The 18,190-nt window shown below is 31.6% G+C and overlaps 1 protein-coding gene across 4 annotated transcripts in view; it reads left to right on the top strand.

Annotated features, from left to right (window-relative positions):
- LOC129911385 (uncharacterized) overlaps positions 1–18,190 on the top strand; it is a 163,379-nt gene that overhangs the window by 35,926 nt on the left and 109,263 nt on the right. For all 4 annotated transcript variants that reach the window (XM_055989186.1, XM_055989184.1, XM_055989185.1 and 1 more), the window contains exon 2: positions 4,623–4,646. The gene's annotated coding sequence lies outside the window, so the exon portion shown is untranslated. The remainder of the gene's footprint in view (positions 1–4,622; positions 4,647–18,190) is intronic.

The raw sequence follows: 18,190 nt of genomic DNA, 5'->3' as shown, positions 1-18,190 counted from the left end.
GAAAGTATGACCCTAGAGGCACGGGTTAATGACCCCCAAACAAATTTTTGTTGCTAAATTCCCCTTATTTAGGCCCTAAGCTTTCAATCTAGGGGGTGTCATCCCCGAAAACATCACTTTGGGAAATAACGGACACCCTAATGTGTAGGTACACACTTCAGACACTCTTTATTTTTATTTGATTACCTAACAAACAGTAACTCTAAGATCAGCCCCTAAATTTTACACATTTTGAGAAGAATATTATCTAGAAAACCGCTTTGAAATGAATAAAGGTTATTTGGAAAGAGAATTGATTATCTCAAAAATTAACGAATTTTTTAACAATTAATGATTTTGATTGAACAGTTTTAATTTAATTTTTTTTATTTATTTTATTCACTCTCCATTATATTTAAAATCGTCATTAAAAATGAAGAAATATGTCAAATCGCATACAAATTTTAAAATTTCGCATTTTTAATTGTGAGTTTACATGTGAATAAATTGGCCCTTAGTGTTAGTATATTTTTTAATGAACACAATGTTAAGAATATAAATAACTTGAATATTTTGGAACAGAAAAGGCCTTGTTTATTTTTATGCATTGTATTTTTAAGTAAATTTAAATTGTCGATCTGTTGGCAATTTCGTCTCAGGTTGTTTAAGTCGGACTGTAATTATGATGACGCTGTGTTATGTGGAGTGGATGCTTTCTTAGTTAATATAGGTATCGAGTGTCGGGATGTCTTTGGCTAATGATTATACTTCCTATGAGTGGATTATGATGGTTTTATAGATTCTAGAGACATTTTTTCTGGATTGGAGGAAATATCTATCAATTTGTAGAGTTTTTTCTTCGTCGTAGAGGCTCTTGTTACTAGGTTTTAATTCGCGTTCTGTAGTATTCCATCCCAATTCCCAACGCAAAATCGCGAGATATTTCTTTCAAAGATTGTCATTTTTTTACCGACTTCCAAAAAGGAGGAGGTATTCAATTCGTCTGTATTTTTTTTATGTTTGTTACCGCATAACTTTGGACTAAGTGAACCAATCTCGATAATTCTTTTTGTATTGGAAAGCTGATGCCTGCAGTGTGGTCCCATTTCAGTCCAGTTATTGCAATAGAAATTATTAGAAAAACCATAAAACCCAGTTTTGATCCATGGAAGTCGGTGTTGTTTTTTTGATAAAAATGATTATTATGAATTTCCTCGATACTGTGTACCAAATTGGAAAGCTGCAACTGATGATAAACCTTTTAATTTGTTTTAAAAGTAAAATGTTAATTCTCTGGCTGAGTCCGTTCCGTTTCCGCATAAGTGGATGCATTTGTGTTGTGTAGTACTTTTTCAAGAACAAAACCAGAAAGGGTTCCTTTGTCAAAAAATAGCTACCTTGCAGTCTTTTCGAATACTTACTGTAAAATTCGTTCCATTGTTGAAGAGCCTTCTGTGACCGACCATAGTACATTTACAAAAGGTAATATATTGCGCATCTTGTCCTCACATATGTACAAGCAAATAAGATCAAAAGTGAGGAGCTGTCAAATTGCATATAAGAGAAAAAATTGTAAACAAGAGAGTTGACCAGTAAGAATCACAGAAAAGTGACAGTTCCTCTCCTTTGAGCTCCAATTTTGACAACTTGCGCGAACTTGAAAAAAAAAAATGAAAACTCGGAATATATTACCTTCTCTGTCTTTTGGGACAGCTTTAGAAAATTAATATTGTCAAACGAATTTTGGATTTCTATGTGGAACGTGTGTCGGAAGTTAGTAAAGAAGCCAAAGAAGGTGGAGGCAGAAGATTTCTTGAAAATGTCAAGGCGAATTTAATAGGAAGATCGAAAAAAACATATTTGGTTAGCAAACTCTCACGATATCATTTCGGGAAACTCATCAATAAAATGTCGATTCTATCAAATATGGATTGACAGGGTGATTTGGAGGTTTCTGGATCAAAAAGTTGTCCGCAAAAATAAAAAGGTATACTTTAAGCACCTTGTAGTTTCGAATGTTTCATAGACATGGAATTCTGCACGAAATACCGAGGATTTTTTCAAAAGACCTTGATTGAACTCGATACCTTCTTCGTACTGTAATGGACAAAAAGAGTCTTCAAGTGATGTTGGGTCGAACGTCGAAAAAGAGATTCGAAAACGGATTTAAGGACGAGTTTCAACAGGCCTAAAGCCGCCGCATTGATTTCGTTAAAAAGCTGAAAATACAGCACCTGAGGTGAAAAGGCCACGGAGATGCAACAACCTGGTGAGTCTCTGAATGACGTGACAAAGTAGAGAATGACCAGGACGAACTTGAAAATAAGAATTGGAGGAATCTAGTTAGTGACTTGGTAATTTAAAAGACAATAGTCTGTTGAGATTACCTTAAATAGCATCAGCTTTTTGGGTTTACGGGTTTCGAGCTATTTTTCAACTCTCGGTTCATTCCATAGTGATGTGGACTATTAAATCAAGCCTTAAACTAGCAAAACCATAAGCGATCTATATTTTATGCGTGTCAACTGCAGCATATCCACGTTAATTTGAAGACAGAAATAAACGCAGTGAAAAAACCTTGTAGTTGAAATGTCAATGAATATTAAGTGAAAAGCTATTTAATATTGCAACAATAAAACAATGCACTCGCCAGAAATGACTGTTGATTTAATGCATTAAACAATCGACAATACTTTAAGTTTTATTACCTATCTTATATACGATGCACCTTATTTTCCCCTACTTCACACTTATTCTATAGGGAGGTTGTATTCATTATGAATATCGATCGACGTGTCGTTGGACGACTGCAAGAGAATAAAGGTAGGTCTATGACTACACAATGTAAATACAATGGGCCCACTAAAATGATGCTCTCTCTCTTCAGAGTCATCTTTTCCCCAAAGCCACTATCCTTCTCATTCTCTTTCATTCACCAAAAAAAAAAAAAATGTAATCCTGCATGTAGGCCGTCAGAATCAGAATCAGTTGGCAAAAGGTGTAATGGATTTATTGTGCAAGGACGAAGGCAAATTACACTATATAGAATGTGATGTAGTTAGTCCTTGGAGCAAAAAAAAAAAAAAAAAAACATACAAAAGAGCACATACACTCTGACAGGTAAGGTAGAGATGAGATATAGAAGGGGAATGGAGCAAGGTTACCTCGCTTTGCAGGAAGTATGACTTTTTGCGAAGAAGAATAAACAAAAAAATGAACAAACGCCAAAAATTTGACATTTTCAAGTTTAATTTAAAAAGCGAATTCCACAAACAAAAAAGCCGCCAAAGAAAAATTCCAAAAAGAACTCGACTTGTTCAGAAAATTTGAAAAAAAGAAGACAACGCCTAAAATTAGGCAAAACTTCATTTACCTGGTCGATTGGATGGATTGTGTCTTGGGAAGAGCTCTAAGGATTGATCCCATTTCTTCTCGTTCATATAAGCATCATTTTTTTTCGTTCTTGTCGACATCGTCGTTGTCGTAATCGCCGGAACGATGCGATGAAGAGGTCCTCATTTATGATTTGTTTCGTCGCCGTTCGTCGTCATCTTCTAGGTTGTCGAGAAAACGGCGGCGGCGTCGACGACGACGACGTTGTCATTGTAGCTTTTTAGGCTTTCATATAAATTTTTTTCCTCATCGTTGGAAGTGGATTTCTAGGTCTAGGAGAACGACAAAAGTGACTGCCAGCGTTTTTTTTTTGCCTATGAGAGTGCACTGGGAGTGATTATAAATAATGTTGTTCTGCTCTTCTATATACTATTTTTTTTTTCTAGGATAACGAAGGGGGGAGGAGTTGGTTTTGGTCATGAATCAGAATAATAATAATATTTTTTTTTCTTGCTGCAAGGTGACTTTGTAAAAGTTTTGCTTGTGTTGACGCAATTTGGTGCAGTCATATATCAATGCCTAGATAGCTGAAGGCAGATGACAGGATTCTTCGGGAAGAAAAAAAGGGATTCTAGTGGAAGGATTTAGAGAAATTGAGAAGAATATTGTCGGTAATTGTGTAAGGAATGATCTTAGCATTTTTGACTTGTAGTAGGTAGGTGTTGGGAGTGCTTCAATGATGACACAATTAGTGGAAGAAGAGTACTTGTTGTTGTTGTTAGTTTTTCAAGTTGAGAGTATATGACCTGCATTTTAGAAAAAAATGGTGTCAAAATGATGAATTTGCTTAGGAAAAGTAGAAGAACAAAAGAAAAACGAGAGAACTAAATGCACTTAGGTTCTTGTTATTCTTGTTATTTAATCATTTTTCTTTGTAGTAGTTGTTGTTGTTGGTTTTAGTTTGTAACATTTTAAATATTGGCAGTGGGTTACATTTATTTAGGACGTTTAGGGGTAGAATTTACTCATAGAACTAAATCTAATATGGAAAGAGATTATATTTTGGTAACAAAATATTGGATGTCTTCCAGTATTTTCTTTACTCTGAAGGATGTTACTTTACTAAATTGGGTTTCTTTGAGAAAGGATTTTTATCTTTTGGCTTTCTTAAGTAAACAAATTGGAGATTTTTTATTTATTATGGTTTATTTTTGAATTTTTCAAATTTTTTTTATGCTTTTTGAATTATTAAAAAATATATTTTATTGGAATACTTTTTCATATATTTTTCTTTTGTTTTTTTTTTTTAGATACTGATCTTTGAACAAAAAAAGGTAAGTTCAAGCTCAACTCTTTGGTCTTAAAAACATAAATATTTCAAGAAAACGAGACGAATGCAAAATTTTGAGAAGAGGATATTGTTCGTTTTAGTAATGTAAGAGCTCACGTACAAAAAGTGCGTATAAGTGCAAAATTTTTTGATTAGAAAATATTTAAGTACCTACTTATTATTACACTATTTTGAACAGTAAATCATTTTGCATAATAGAACTATCACTTTTCATTATCAATTTTCTGACGAAATAGTCGCATCATTGTGAAAAAAGCATAAATGTACCTAATGTATCATAACCTTTAAGCAAATAAAATTTTCTAACACATTTGAGTCTAAAACCGTCGTTGGTGGTACTTAATGGTTTCAAAAATATTGGAATTGAATGATATTGAAAAAATTGTTGTAAAATTAAACATTTCAAAACTAAATTTAGAACAATTTATTGGATTTGGTATTTTGAATTCTTATCTAGCTCTCATCACAACTTGTTAACAATTTCTCTGATAAGTTTTTTTTTTTTAATGTATCCTAAGAGATTTTTGACGTGATAACGTCTTATAAATCGATGAACCATTCCAGCCATCACAAAAAAGTGACGCCATTTTCTCGCGTTCCACTCTCGCACCTTCGCAGTGCGGCAAAAAACTTCAATTAAAAATTAAAAATAAACTATTAGAGATACAAAAATCTTCTATAGCTTATTTGAAAGATAATAACCTAAAGCTTAATCCAAATGAAGGATTTTTAAAAATTCCGTCATTTAATAGGGTAAACAGGGGTAAAACGGAAAGATGAAATTTGGGCTAAAATCTAAACGCGAAGTCGTAGAGAATTGATTTTTTTTGCCATAGATGAATGAGATTAATTTAAGAATAACTACATATAAGAAAAAAATTTTGATACTAAGCTATAACGTTTTGTTTGAACGTTGTACACGTGTTGGGGCTATGACAAAATGATGATTTTGAGTAAAGGAATTTTTTTTTGACAATTCTAAAGATGCCAGGTGAAAGATGAGGGAAAAAAAATTAGGCGCATGATACGGATTTTTTTCCAACACTCTGCGTGAATGAATTTTTGAAAAACACCTTGTTTTTTAGGGGTATTTTTGGGTAATTTTTGATTTTAAGCTTTTTTTTGGAGCGTTAAAAATTCTCAAACTTATAGGACATGTAGGTTTTGCCCTTATGCATACATGTGCAAAAACTTGGAATCGTTTAGTGAGTTTTGACTGAAAAACGGAAGAAACAAGTTTTTAAAAAACACGTTTTTTGACAGTTTTTAACCGATTTTCATGGTTTTTTATTTTTATCTTTTTTTCTTTAATAGATACAAGAATAAAGTATATGGAGTAATGATAAACCATGACTACGACTATATGTGTGAGAAGTTTCAATCATTTTCGTAAACATAATTTGGAGATAACTGTAAAATAAAATTTTAGAATTCAACAGGTTATAACTTTTGACCAAGAGCAGATAGATATTTTATTAAACTTTTATGAGCATCCTGATACAATTACCTTTCATTTAGTACATCACATATAACGGTAGACTAACTACAAGCTACACAATGTTAAAACAAGGATCTTGCGAAAAATCTCAAAACACCAGTGGAGATCTGTTGCCCCCAAACAGCCACCAGTGTGGGAAGTATCGTAATCTCAGTCTGGAAATTCAACAAGGTTGACTTTAAAAAATTTTAACTTCTCTTGTAGGCATCTTTGAAATGAGATTGATCCGTCATATGAAAGGTTTTTTATAGGTTATCAAACAAAAAAATTGATTTCATAGCGTGAGAACATAAAAATAAATGTTTTTTTTTGCTTTTTTTAATGAGATTGATCCGTCATATGAAAGGTTTTTTATAGGTTATCAAACAAAAAAATTGATTTCATAGCGTGAGAACATAAAAATAAATGTTTTTTTTTGCTTTTTTTAATGAAATTTGATCGAGTTCAAAAAATTCTAGCTCTTTTTGTAGATGTCTCATAGACTTGATCGATATAAATATTTTGAGCTACGACAATAAGCTTTCAGATTGTATAAAATTTTTTATAGGTTGTTAGGGAAAAAAATGGAATTAATGACGTGAGAAGATAAAAATTCATGTTTTTTTTTGCTTTTTTTGATGAAAATGATTGTTTTCAATAAATTATTTTTATATTTTTTGCGCATTGTAAAAATTTAAAAATGTTTTAATTCTTAAGAAGAAATACTTTGCTTTTAAATTGCATAATTTTTTTTGTAAGCTTTTAGAATAAAAAAATTAATATGATGAGAAAATAAAAAAGGTATTTTTTTTTAGCTTTTTCTTGTAAATTATGATTGTTTGAAAAAAGTAAACGCTTCAATTGACTCATTTTAAACAAAAGCACACAACCTGTTTTCTGACGACGTTATCACGTAAGATCATCGTCCGTAAACCGGCTTTACAGACAACCTCTTTTTTTTTTACGCAGATTTAAAGACTTTGAGACTTTAAACCTGAATAAAAAACTGTGTACTAACTAAATACCTACATACAACATCAAAGTTCACAAACTTATTTGATCTTTTATAATCCCTTTTTTTGTGTTTTATGACTTTGTGAAAGCCAAGTCATGAACCCCATAAGTGCATGTACATATTTATCTTAATTAAACAGAAATAAACCTTGAAGTATCATTAATATCTCTTCAAGACTTGTTTGTTACAATGGAGCCTTTTTTATTCAATGCCTTTTATATACATTTATATCCTCTTTGCTAATGTGCAATAATCTCTTTAAAATTCTACACATTAAATAGGAAATGTAAGCTGATAAGGAAGCATTAAGGTTTAGATAGCTTTTCGTTTTGTGAATACGACTTATGCTCTCTAATTCCTATTGTTTTGAATATGAATACCTTAATCAGAATCTTAACATTAAGCTTTAGTACTCAGACATAATAGAGGTAACAAATAATTCAATTCAATTGAAATTTCCTATTCAATTTATTCACTGAAGAAAAAAAAAGGTTACGTATACGCCCTACACATCTTTTCAACAAATCAAACATACATATAACAAAATACCTCTTTTATCTGTTTTAAAAAATTCAAGTCTACTCTAAATGCTTACAATGTATTGACAGATAAATAAGAAAAAATCAATAACTGCCCTCTGCAACAAGCTTCTATCAGAATAAATCACCAAAGAAGAAGACACAAAGTTGGCAAAGATAAAAAAATAAAATTGCACACCAATGTCATGTTAGTATTCTTTTCATGCAAAAAAATAACCATTCTCCTTCCTCTCTTTCTCCATAACATAAACACAAAACAAAATGCATGAAAACATCTTAAGCATATGTACATTGCAGATAAATAAAATATTGCTGCACGTAGCACGATTTTCAGTTCTTTGAGTCAACATTTCCTCCTTCCAATATAACCTAAAACCATCCCACCACTACCATCATTTTTACCACCCACTTAATGTTCATATAGCTTATGTGTAATAATTCAAAATGTAAATGAACTCGTTGGCAAAAATTATAGAAGAAAAAAAAAGAAATAAGAAAAACTACCATACCGACTTCATGAATGTGTATGAATAGAATAGAATATAGGCGACAATTTGGAGTAAAAAGAAAAACTAAAATTGGCTTCCCTTTTTTGTATATGCATATAACGACCACCATCACCGGAAGGAAAAAAGAAAATCAGATGCCGGTTAGAAGTAGATTCGAACAAAAGCCTTCATTTTATCAACTAACTCACAGATTTGTCTCCGACTCTTCTTTTCTTTTTTTGTTCCTTATTGGAGGCCTCTGTGTATTTTGTATCTTCCCTTTTTGCTGTCACTCTGTGATGGGTCTCTCAACCTGATGTTGCATTTTTTTAGCTTTTTTTTTACTTGTTATAGACTCTTTACCATCATAAGGGACCTGTAATCAATGTCTGCATGGATGATAGTGGATTGGAAGATGGAAAAAAATGTTAACAACCTGACTTAAAAAAAAAACAGTGCTGCCATCTTTACTTTTTTTTATAAAAGAAACTTGATTAAAAAGACTTTTTTTTTTAAGTTAAAGCTTCCTTGACAGAACAATATGTTTTTGCCATAGATTCAATAGTTTATAAAATGTTTTTTTTTTTAAGAATTAAAATTTTAGTCAGATTATACTTGGACACAGTGTTGCCAGAACATTTTCGAGGAAAGGAGCCGATTTTGAAAAATCTTCGAGCCAAAATAGCCGCTTTCAAAAATGGTTCAAAAAAACGCAAAAAATATTTGTGGCATGAAATTTGACTTTTTTTTTAAATTTTCAAATAACTTTTGCTTATCAGACTTCAAGTATAATTATTTTCTTTTTTTTTCATTTTGTTGATATTCTGGTTTTCATGCTGATTTACGGGCGTAAAATTAAATTTTAAATGAAAATCAAATGAGAAATATATGCAAATTGGTTGTCTGTTCACTTTTTTTTGTGGATTTTTGCTGTAAAATGCTTTGATTTTAAAGGAGTCTTAAATCGCCAAGTTCAAAATTCAAAGAGCCAAAATCCGATAAATAGAAAATCAAAATTTTAAGGAGCGAATTAAAAGTTCAAGGAGCCTGTATGGCGATAAATAGCCGGCTCTGGCAACACTGCTAGGACAGATTTTTCATCATTTGTTCGTTCACAATTGCCTTTTTGTTATAAGAAATACATTTTTGGGACCAAGTAGAGTTTCAGGGTTAATAGTTTTTAATCAAAATTTTTTAAGTGGGCCACCTAAAATCGACATCTTGATTTTTTATACTTTTTTTTTCATAAATATGAAGATTTATGGGTTAAATACAATATTCCAAAATATTTTTGAAAAATTTTAATTTTAATAAAAGTCATAAAAAAGTTGTTTCTCTGTATCTCAGAAATAAGTTGATGAAAAATTAATAAAATGTGGTATATATGTACATTCCTTGGTTTTAACACAAAAATTTGATAATTTTTGATTTTTAATAAACAATTGAATTTTTAACTAACTTCTCGGCTATGTAAGACAAAAACAATGTAGGTATAAAATATTTGGTTTGGTTGCACGAAAAAAATGAACTGTAAAATAATGTTTATTTCAAAACCAAACGAGATATATTTTAGTTTTGCTTTGTTTGAATCAACCAAACTAACATATTTTAAACATCCTTGAAAAGGTCTAAATTTCTTTTTTCTAAAACATTCAAGAAATCTAAAACTATTGGTTTATAGTCAATGTAGCTAAATTTTTTTTTGTAGGTGCAGGTATAAAAAATCGTTTTTTGGCCAAAGTCCAAATTTTGGGGGTGTTACGGAATTTATAAATCCCGTTTTGAATTCAGTGAAACAAGCTCCACGAAACGTGATTTTTAGTGTCACACAATTTAACGGAGGTCCAAAGTCCCAAAAAAATACGTCAAAAAAATCAGTTTTGATTAAAACGATGATAGAGATATGAAAAAGTAGTATGTATTTGTCATTCCGACCTTTAATCTGCACTTTTATCTTAACATATTTTCACTGCCGAAACAGGTGGATGGCCTTTCTCAAAATTTTGGTATAGGTTATTCTGAAATTTATATTTTTAATATTATATTTTGAACATATTCTTCCCATACCTATACAATTTTAAATAATGCCTTAAAAAGTTTTCAAAAATATTTTTCTTTTTGTTGAAAAATCAATTTTTTGAAGACTTTGACTTTTTTGAGAGTTTGCCTAAAAGTTATTATTATAAGTTTCTAAAAAATGGCATATCATTTTTGTTTTTTTTTTTTTGCTTACACAAATTATTGAAATAAAAGCTTTAAAGATTTTCGATTTTTTTTTTCTTAACCAACAAATCATAAGTTGTATTCTGGTTTTTCGAACTGAGTTTATTTTCAAAGTTGTTTTTTTCCTTTGAACCCTTAGTTATTGCTTTTTAACAAGGAAATTATATAATATGTACTTGTGTAAACTACAAAAATATATTCTGTAGCTCCCACTAAAAAACACCCTTTTACATTAGATATTTGTATGAAAGTTAGTTCTTGAAATCTTCGATTTTTCTGGCTCCAATAACTCCAACCTTCTTCTTAGCAAAACTTTCGCTTATCCCGTTGCACTACGTAAACTTAAGAACTAAAGAAGCTAATTCCTTCCACAAAACATTTAAATCTTCATAGTTACATTATAAAAATTGAACCCATTGGTTTTTCAAAGCAGGTACTTCAAAAACTACCATTTTCAAGATTAACAATAAAGAATATCAAAACTGTCTTAATTTCTCCAGTCGTCATTAGGCAAATTCTGTTAAATAAATAATAGTTGTTAACCAAAAGCCATCAATCATCTTGAAGTAATTAACTAACCATCAATTTTGCTCAGTTTTATGTTCTCCCCGTAAAAGTTTCAAATGGCAACCCTACAAACTTAGTGACTTTTTGCTAACAAACAAAATCTTCAATGAATATTTTGTGTCGAATTCAAAAACAGAAAGAAGCGGGGAGTAGAAAATAAGAAACTAATAATGACAATCCTGTTCTGCATATTCTACCACTCTTATACCTTCATATGTGTCACGAAGGATAAAAGTAATGACATGCTCATTCTTCTTCCTTCAAGGAACAAATATAACGATGCCATGCACTTTATGAGATCCTCCATGGTGCAAAAGTTCATCTTCACTATTATATATGCCATCAACTTTATACCAATCCTTCTGTGTATATATAGAAAGAGACAGATATAGGGTAACGAAATGGTATAGAAATCCCTTCTCCCCAATCAGCCACTCAAGGGTCTCATTTCAGAAAATACAATATGCCCTGAGAAAAGGCTAATATTTGTCATATATCGTATCAAGTCAAGACGTAGCGAAGAGCGAGGACATTTCTGTTCGTTTACTCTTGTTCTCGCGTCAAGACGACAAAAATAAGGTCGGCATTTCCAATTTCCCAAGCACAATACCCTATCAGTGAAGAACACAAGCACACATTTATACATGTCAACTTCAAGCTTCCATCAAAGAGATAAGACTACGTATATAGAGGATGACGTTGCACAAAAGACACAAAAAAAAGCACACATTTAGGAAATGGAACAGAGAGAAACTATTTAAAATACGCTTCATCGCAGCCTTTTCCCGATTCCCCAGACCTCCCTTCCCAAAAAAACATCAACGGGTTCGTTTTCTTATATGATGCTCACGGGAAAAAAAACAGGGATTCACACGCTGAGCTTGCAAGGCAATAATGGGAACAAGTGACAAGTGATTGTCGGAAGAAGGAACAAAACCCTGGGATATGTATCATCAAGCCCTGTCGCGCGGTGTCATCCGCCCGTTCAATTCCTATTTTCGACGAAATATGCAAATGTTTTAACGTTAAAAGACGACAGATCGCGGAAGTTGCTGATATAAGGATTCTGGTATAACATACTAAAAAACACACACACACACACTTGGAATTAAGAAGAAGGAAGAATAGAGTACGCTCTAGATTTATTGATTGTATAATGTAAGTAGAACAAATGCCAGGGAGAATATATTCTTCCATTAAATGAATGTGTAGTCGGTTTTTGTGAATTAATTAGTAATATAGAGAAAGAACAGGATGCCATTTACATTTTCTTCTTCTTGTTCTACCATCATCTTGTCGAAATCAAGGCAAAATGAGGTTAAAGATTTAAAATAAAATGACAGAAGCATTTGAATTTTCATTGGATACAAAATAGCTAGCTAATTTTGAAATAGAAACTCATTAAACACTGACAAGTCTAAAAACAAGAAAATGTTCAGAATTCGATTGCTGAAATTATTCAAATACGTGCTTTGTTCTGTTTCAAGCTCGGAATTTCAAATTAGTTTCCTAATACACAAGCAATTGAATAAAACAAGTTCTAAAATAAAAATTAAAGCAAATGCTTTGTTTACCAAATAATATAAATATACTAGCTGACCCGGCGGACTTCGTTCCGCCATTTCTTGTATTTATTTCTAATTTTCGACTCTGTAATTAGTTAATTTTCAAATGAAAAAGAGGATCAAAACTTGGAAAGTTCATAAAATGAATTTAAAAATATTAACTTTTAAACTTTATGCAAAATACTCATGCATGCGCATGATTAAAACCTATATTTCCTATAAGTTTGAGATTTTTTGCAGACTTTTAAAAATTCAAAAAAAAAAAAAAAATCATGTGTGCAATTTACACGTGGTAGAAGTGAAACCTTAAATAATCATTTTTCTTGAAAAAAAATAGAAAAAATCTACCTATTTTTATTCTATCACCTTCAAATATGTACATGTTTTTTATATGACAACCTATATAAATTTTATATCATCTGAAAGCTTTTTGTCTTAGCTCAAAATATATATATCGATCAGGTCTATGGTCTATCTACAAAAAGAGCTAGAATTTTTTGAACTCGATCAATTTCCATAAAAAAAAGCGAAAAAAAACACGGATTTTTATCTTCTCACGCTATTAAATGCATTTTTTCCCTAACAAGCTATAGAAAATTTAATACCATCTGAAAGCTTATTGTCTTAGCTCAAAATATATATATCGATCAGACCTATGAGACATCTACAAAAGAGCATTTCTTTTTATGTTCTCATGCTATTAAATCAATTTTTTTGTTTGGCATAGTATACAAAATTTTATACCATGTGAAAGCTTATTGTTTCACCTTGTATAGTGATGTATAAATCTTATTTTAAAGATGTCTACAAGAGAAGTTAGAATTTTTGAAGTTATACTTCTTATGGGAGGGTGGGTATGAAAATTTACTTTTTGACAAGAATGTCAAAGGGATTATGACGCGATCACCCTGGGTAGCAGGGCTGTCGTTTCACCTTTAGAGTACGCAGTACTTTAGTATTTAAAAATGCAGTACGCCACAGTACGGCAAACATAAAACACACAACACGTAGCAAGTTACATGTTTCATGTGGCAAGTTGCATGTGGCAAGTTGTATGTGGCAAGTTGCATGTGGCAAGTTGCATGTGGCAAGTTGTATGTGGCAAGTTGCGTGTGGCAAGTTGCCAGGGTTGCAAAAAGCTAACATTTCAGCTCAGCTCACAGCTCAGCTCAAATTTGAGCTAGGTACCATAGCTTAGCTCATTTGAGCTGAGCTGAAAGTGAGCGCCCCAACTTCCAACGCCTATATCTCGGAATTTTGAAAAAAAATGAAAAAAATTTTTTTGATGCCAAAAGGTAGCGGGGACTCTAACCTACATTTGGGTACAACTTCCATCCCTGTAGGTACACGCGTTCTCAAACCAGGAGAACTTAAAGGTAAAAAAAAAGTTAAGCCCGATTCTGAAAAAATAGGCATGATGTGGCGGTTTAACATGCAAAGCGATTTTTTAAAAATCTGACAATGTGCAAAGCGTAGGCCCATGACACAAGCTATCATTTGGCATCACTCCCAAAAATTGCTCTCAAGCGGCTTAGCTTCCAGGAGCGTTCAAAGATTCGGGGATTTTTCGAAAAAAAAATTTACCCCAACTTTCAAACACGATTTTCTCGGAATTTTGAAAAAAATCGAAAAACCGGATTATACCACTTTCGGGTAGCTGAGAATATAAGCTTTCATATGGCACCACTCCCCTGTCTCTAGATCAAAGCCTTCCAACGCCTATATCTCGGAATTTTGAAAAAAATGAAAAAAATTTTTTTGATGCCAAAAGGTAGCGGGGACTCTAACCTACATTTGGGTACAACTTCCATCCCTGTAGGTACACGCGTTCTCAAACCAGGAGAACTTAAAGGTAAAAAAAAAAGTTAAGCCCGATTCTGAAAAAAAAAGGCATGATGTGGCGGTTTAACATGGAAGGCGATTTTTTAAAAATCTGATAATGTGCAAAGCGTAGGCCCATGACACAAGCTATCATTTGGCACCACTCCCAAAAATTGCTCTCAAGCGGTTTAGCTTCCAGGAGCGTTCAAAGATTCGGGGATTTTTCGAAAAAAAAATTTACCCCAACTTTCAAACGCGATTTTCTCGGAATTTTGAAAAAAGTCGTAAAACCGGATTATACCTGATTTTTTTTATGATTAAAAAAGAAATATTTTACTAAAAAAATAGAAATATATTTACTATTAACCCTAGAAAGATAATCTACGTCTGTAAGACGTATGGCGTGTAAAGAACTGTTTTATCTAATTCAATTCAAATTTCTGGGTTTTTGTTAAATTGATTTCATTTATTATATCACTTCTTTAAAATAATCTAAGTAATGAGTTAAATAAATATGACAAAAAGTGTTAACATAAGACCAAAAATCTTTTTTAGAATCATACGTCTCTGAGACGTATATTATGATTATCTTTCTAGGGTTAAAAAAACCAAGAGAAAGATCACGAAAAATTATCTGTTTTATTTATAAAAATATCCATGTGTTAAAATAATTCCATTAATAACTAGAACCAAACATCTTGAGCTATGGTGTTTTATAAAAGTTTAAAATATCTTCATATTTCATTATACTTTCCAAATAAAAATCAATGTATCCTCTCACCCATCACAGCTCAGCTCAGCTCACTTTACTTTAGCTCACCCAACAGCTCAGCTCAACCATCAGCTCAGCTGACTTTCAGCTCAGCTCAAATGAGCTGAGCTATGGTACATAGCTCAAAAGTCAGCTAGCTCAAAATTTGAGCTGAGCTGTGAGCTGAGCTCAGCTCACTTTTGAGCTTTGTAGCAACTCTGCAAGTTCCATATTGCTACTACTAGTGCTGAAGCACACACAATTCTCATAAAATAACCATATCGCACATTTTATGCTCAATTCATTTAGTTTCGTTAAGCGTATACCGTACGTTCTGAACCGCACAACATGTGTAAATTTCACAGAATAAATTGAAAACTACATGGACGCAAGGAGGATGAAAGAATTAATTTATTGTTCACTTGATAAAAATGTAAAAAAACGATGTGTGGATTAATTAATTTAATAATAGAAATTAAAAATATCAAATGAAATTCATTTACATATACTGAATGAGAAGTATAACTTCAGTCGCGTGTACATGTGTACACACACTCTTTTTTTTTTAAAGTCAACCATGTCGAATTTCCAGACTGAGACTACGGTACTTCCTACACTGGTAGCTGGCAGCGCTGCCACCCCAAAGATAATTGAGCGCAGTATATTTCAAGAAAAAGCGCAGTAGATTGCAATATACCGCAGTAGATTTTTAAATATACAAACAACATTCAAATCACAGAAATATATTTTACTACAACACATATTAAACAATTAGCTCAACAGTAAAAAAAAAAAAACAGCTCTATCTTCGGTTCCACGTCATTTCACATCATTTTGTTCGCCCGAAATCTTAACAGGTATTGCGAGTTTCACTTTTCACCAGTAGCCAAAATAAAACTGAGCTAAAAGATGTCGGTAACTTCTCGAATTACCTGAAAAAGAGTTAAAAATAAGGCTAGTTTCCCGAACATAAACAACTTTTCGCCCGCAACTCAGAAGTAACAAGTGAAATTCAATTTTTCGTTTGGAATTTTGTTCACGTCAAACTCACTATAGGGCTGCATTTGAATTTTTCAGTGAATATATTTAGAGTGAGTTAACGTGGCTCAGTTTTTAAAATTTTGAAAAAAAAAATTTTTAAAAGGGGAGTAGATTCGTTTTGCTGCGGAGTAGATTTTCATTTGGGCTAAAACGCAGTAGATCTACTGCTAAAGGAGTAAGGTGGCAGCCCTGGTAGCTGGTCATCGCCTACAGATCTCCACAGGTGTTTTGAGGTATTTTAAAATTTTTTTCAATTTAAGATTGTGTAACTTGTATAGCACGTAACGTTATGTGTGATATATCAAATAAAAGGTTATGTGATCAGCATGCGTATTAAAGTTAAACCAAATTTTTATGTGCACTAGATCAAAAGATATAACGTGTGTTGGAAAAGAACATCTTTTTACCGTTATCTCCGAATTTTGAATATGAAATTAATTGAAATTTTGTACAATTATAATTTATTTAATTAGCTATCTACAGTACAAATTTCATTCATCAATCTATTAAAACAAAAAAGTTATAACAAGTTGAAGTCGTGTCGCGTTTTCGTTTCATCTTGTTTCAAATCACTACGATACTAAAGAAGTTTTCACTTCAATAAAAGAATACTCAAATTGTATCTAAAAATTAGGTTGTTTTTCAAAAATTTTTATTTCAAAATACAGGGCCTATGAAAAAAATCCGTTTTAGACCCCTAATTTTTTTTTAAATATCTTTCTCATGGTGTAACTCAAATTTCTGTGCAAAATTTTGAGTACCTGTAATTAGTCTTTTGCCGAAGGTCTATGACTGCAAAAAAACCTTCACAACTTGGTTTTGAAATTTTTTTGAGTTTTTTCAATACCTTTTTTAACTATTGAATAAATTTGTCTATCATTAAAAAAAAAAGTCAACTCTTTACGACTTACCGTTTAGAATATAGCCTCTTTTTGAAGTGAAAACTTCTTTAGTATCGTAGTGATTTGAAACAAGATGAAACGAAAACGCGACACGACTTCAACTTGTTATAACTTTTTTGTTTTAATAGATAGATGAATGAAATTTGTACTGTAGATAGGTAAATAAATAAATTATAATTGTACAAAATATCAATAAATTTCATATTAAAAATTCAGAGATAACGGTAAAAAGATGTTCTTTTCCAACACACGTTATATCTTTTGATCTAGTGCACATACAAATTTGATTTAACTTTAATACGCATGCTGATAACATAACCTTTTATTTGATATATCACACATAACGGTACGTGCTCTACAAATTACACAATCTTAAATTGAAAAAATTGAAACATACCCCAAAACACCTGTGGAGATCTACTGGCGATGACCAGCTACCAGTGTAGGAAGTACCGTAATCTCAGTCTGGAAATTCGACATGGTTGACTTTAAAAAATTCTAACTTCTCTTGTAGACATCTTTGAAATAAGATTAATACATCATTATACAAGGTGAAACAATAAGCTTTCACATGGTCTAAAATTTTTTATATGTTGTCAAACAAAAAAATTGAATTAAGAGCATGAGAACATAAAAATAAATGTTTTTTTTGCTTTTTTTGATGAAATTTCATCGAGTTTAAAAAATTCTAGCTCTTTTTGTAGATGTCTCATAGACTTGATACATATATTTTGAGCTAAGACAGTAACCCGAATAGCACAAAATACGATTTGCAACAAGATTTTTGTTGCATTTGTATCATACTGAAGTTATCTGAAACGAATGCCGTTGTAACTCAGTTTTATTTTTGTACCCAAAAAATTGTTTGAAACTTTTTTATTCGAAATGCTGTTTATAGGTTTTAATTAAGTTCAAACTTTTTACTTTAAAAAATCAGATGTTGTTTAGATATTATAAACAAGTCTCCAAGTTAAAAGTTGGTAAAAAGTTATATTTACTCTTATTCAATTTCGATTTTTATTTCTTTCAACTAAAATGTTGATAAAACCTTTATGCAGCATTCTCTTATAACAAGTGAGTAACTCAATTAAAATCTTTAGTTTTGAATAATTTTAAATACATAAAAAACGATTTAACA

Source organism: Episyrphus balteatus, chromosome 2, assembly GCF_945859705.1.
Source record: "Episyrphus balteatus chromosome 2, idEpiBalt1.1, whole genome shotgun sequence".
Taxonomy (NCBI): domain Eukaryota; kingdom Metazoa; phylum Arthropoda; class Insecta; order Diptera; family Syrphidae; genus Episyrphus; species Episyrphus balteatus.
Note: the sequence above shows the minus strand (reverse complement) of the source record. Positions and strands in the feature narration are given on the sequence as shown.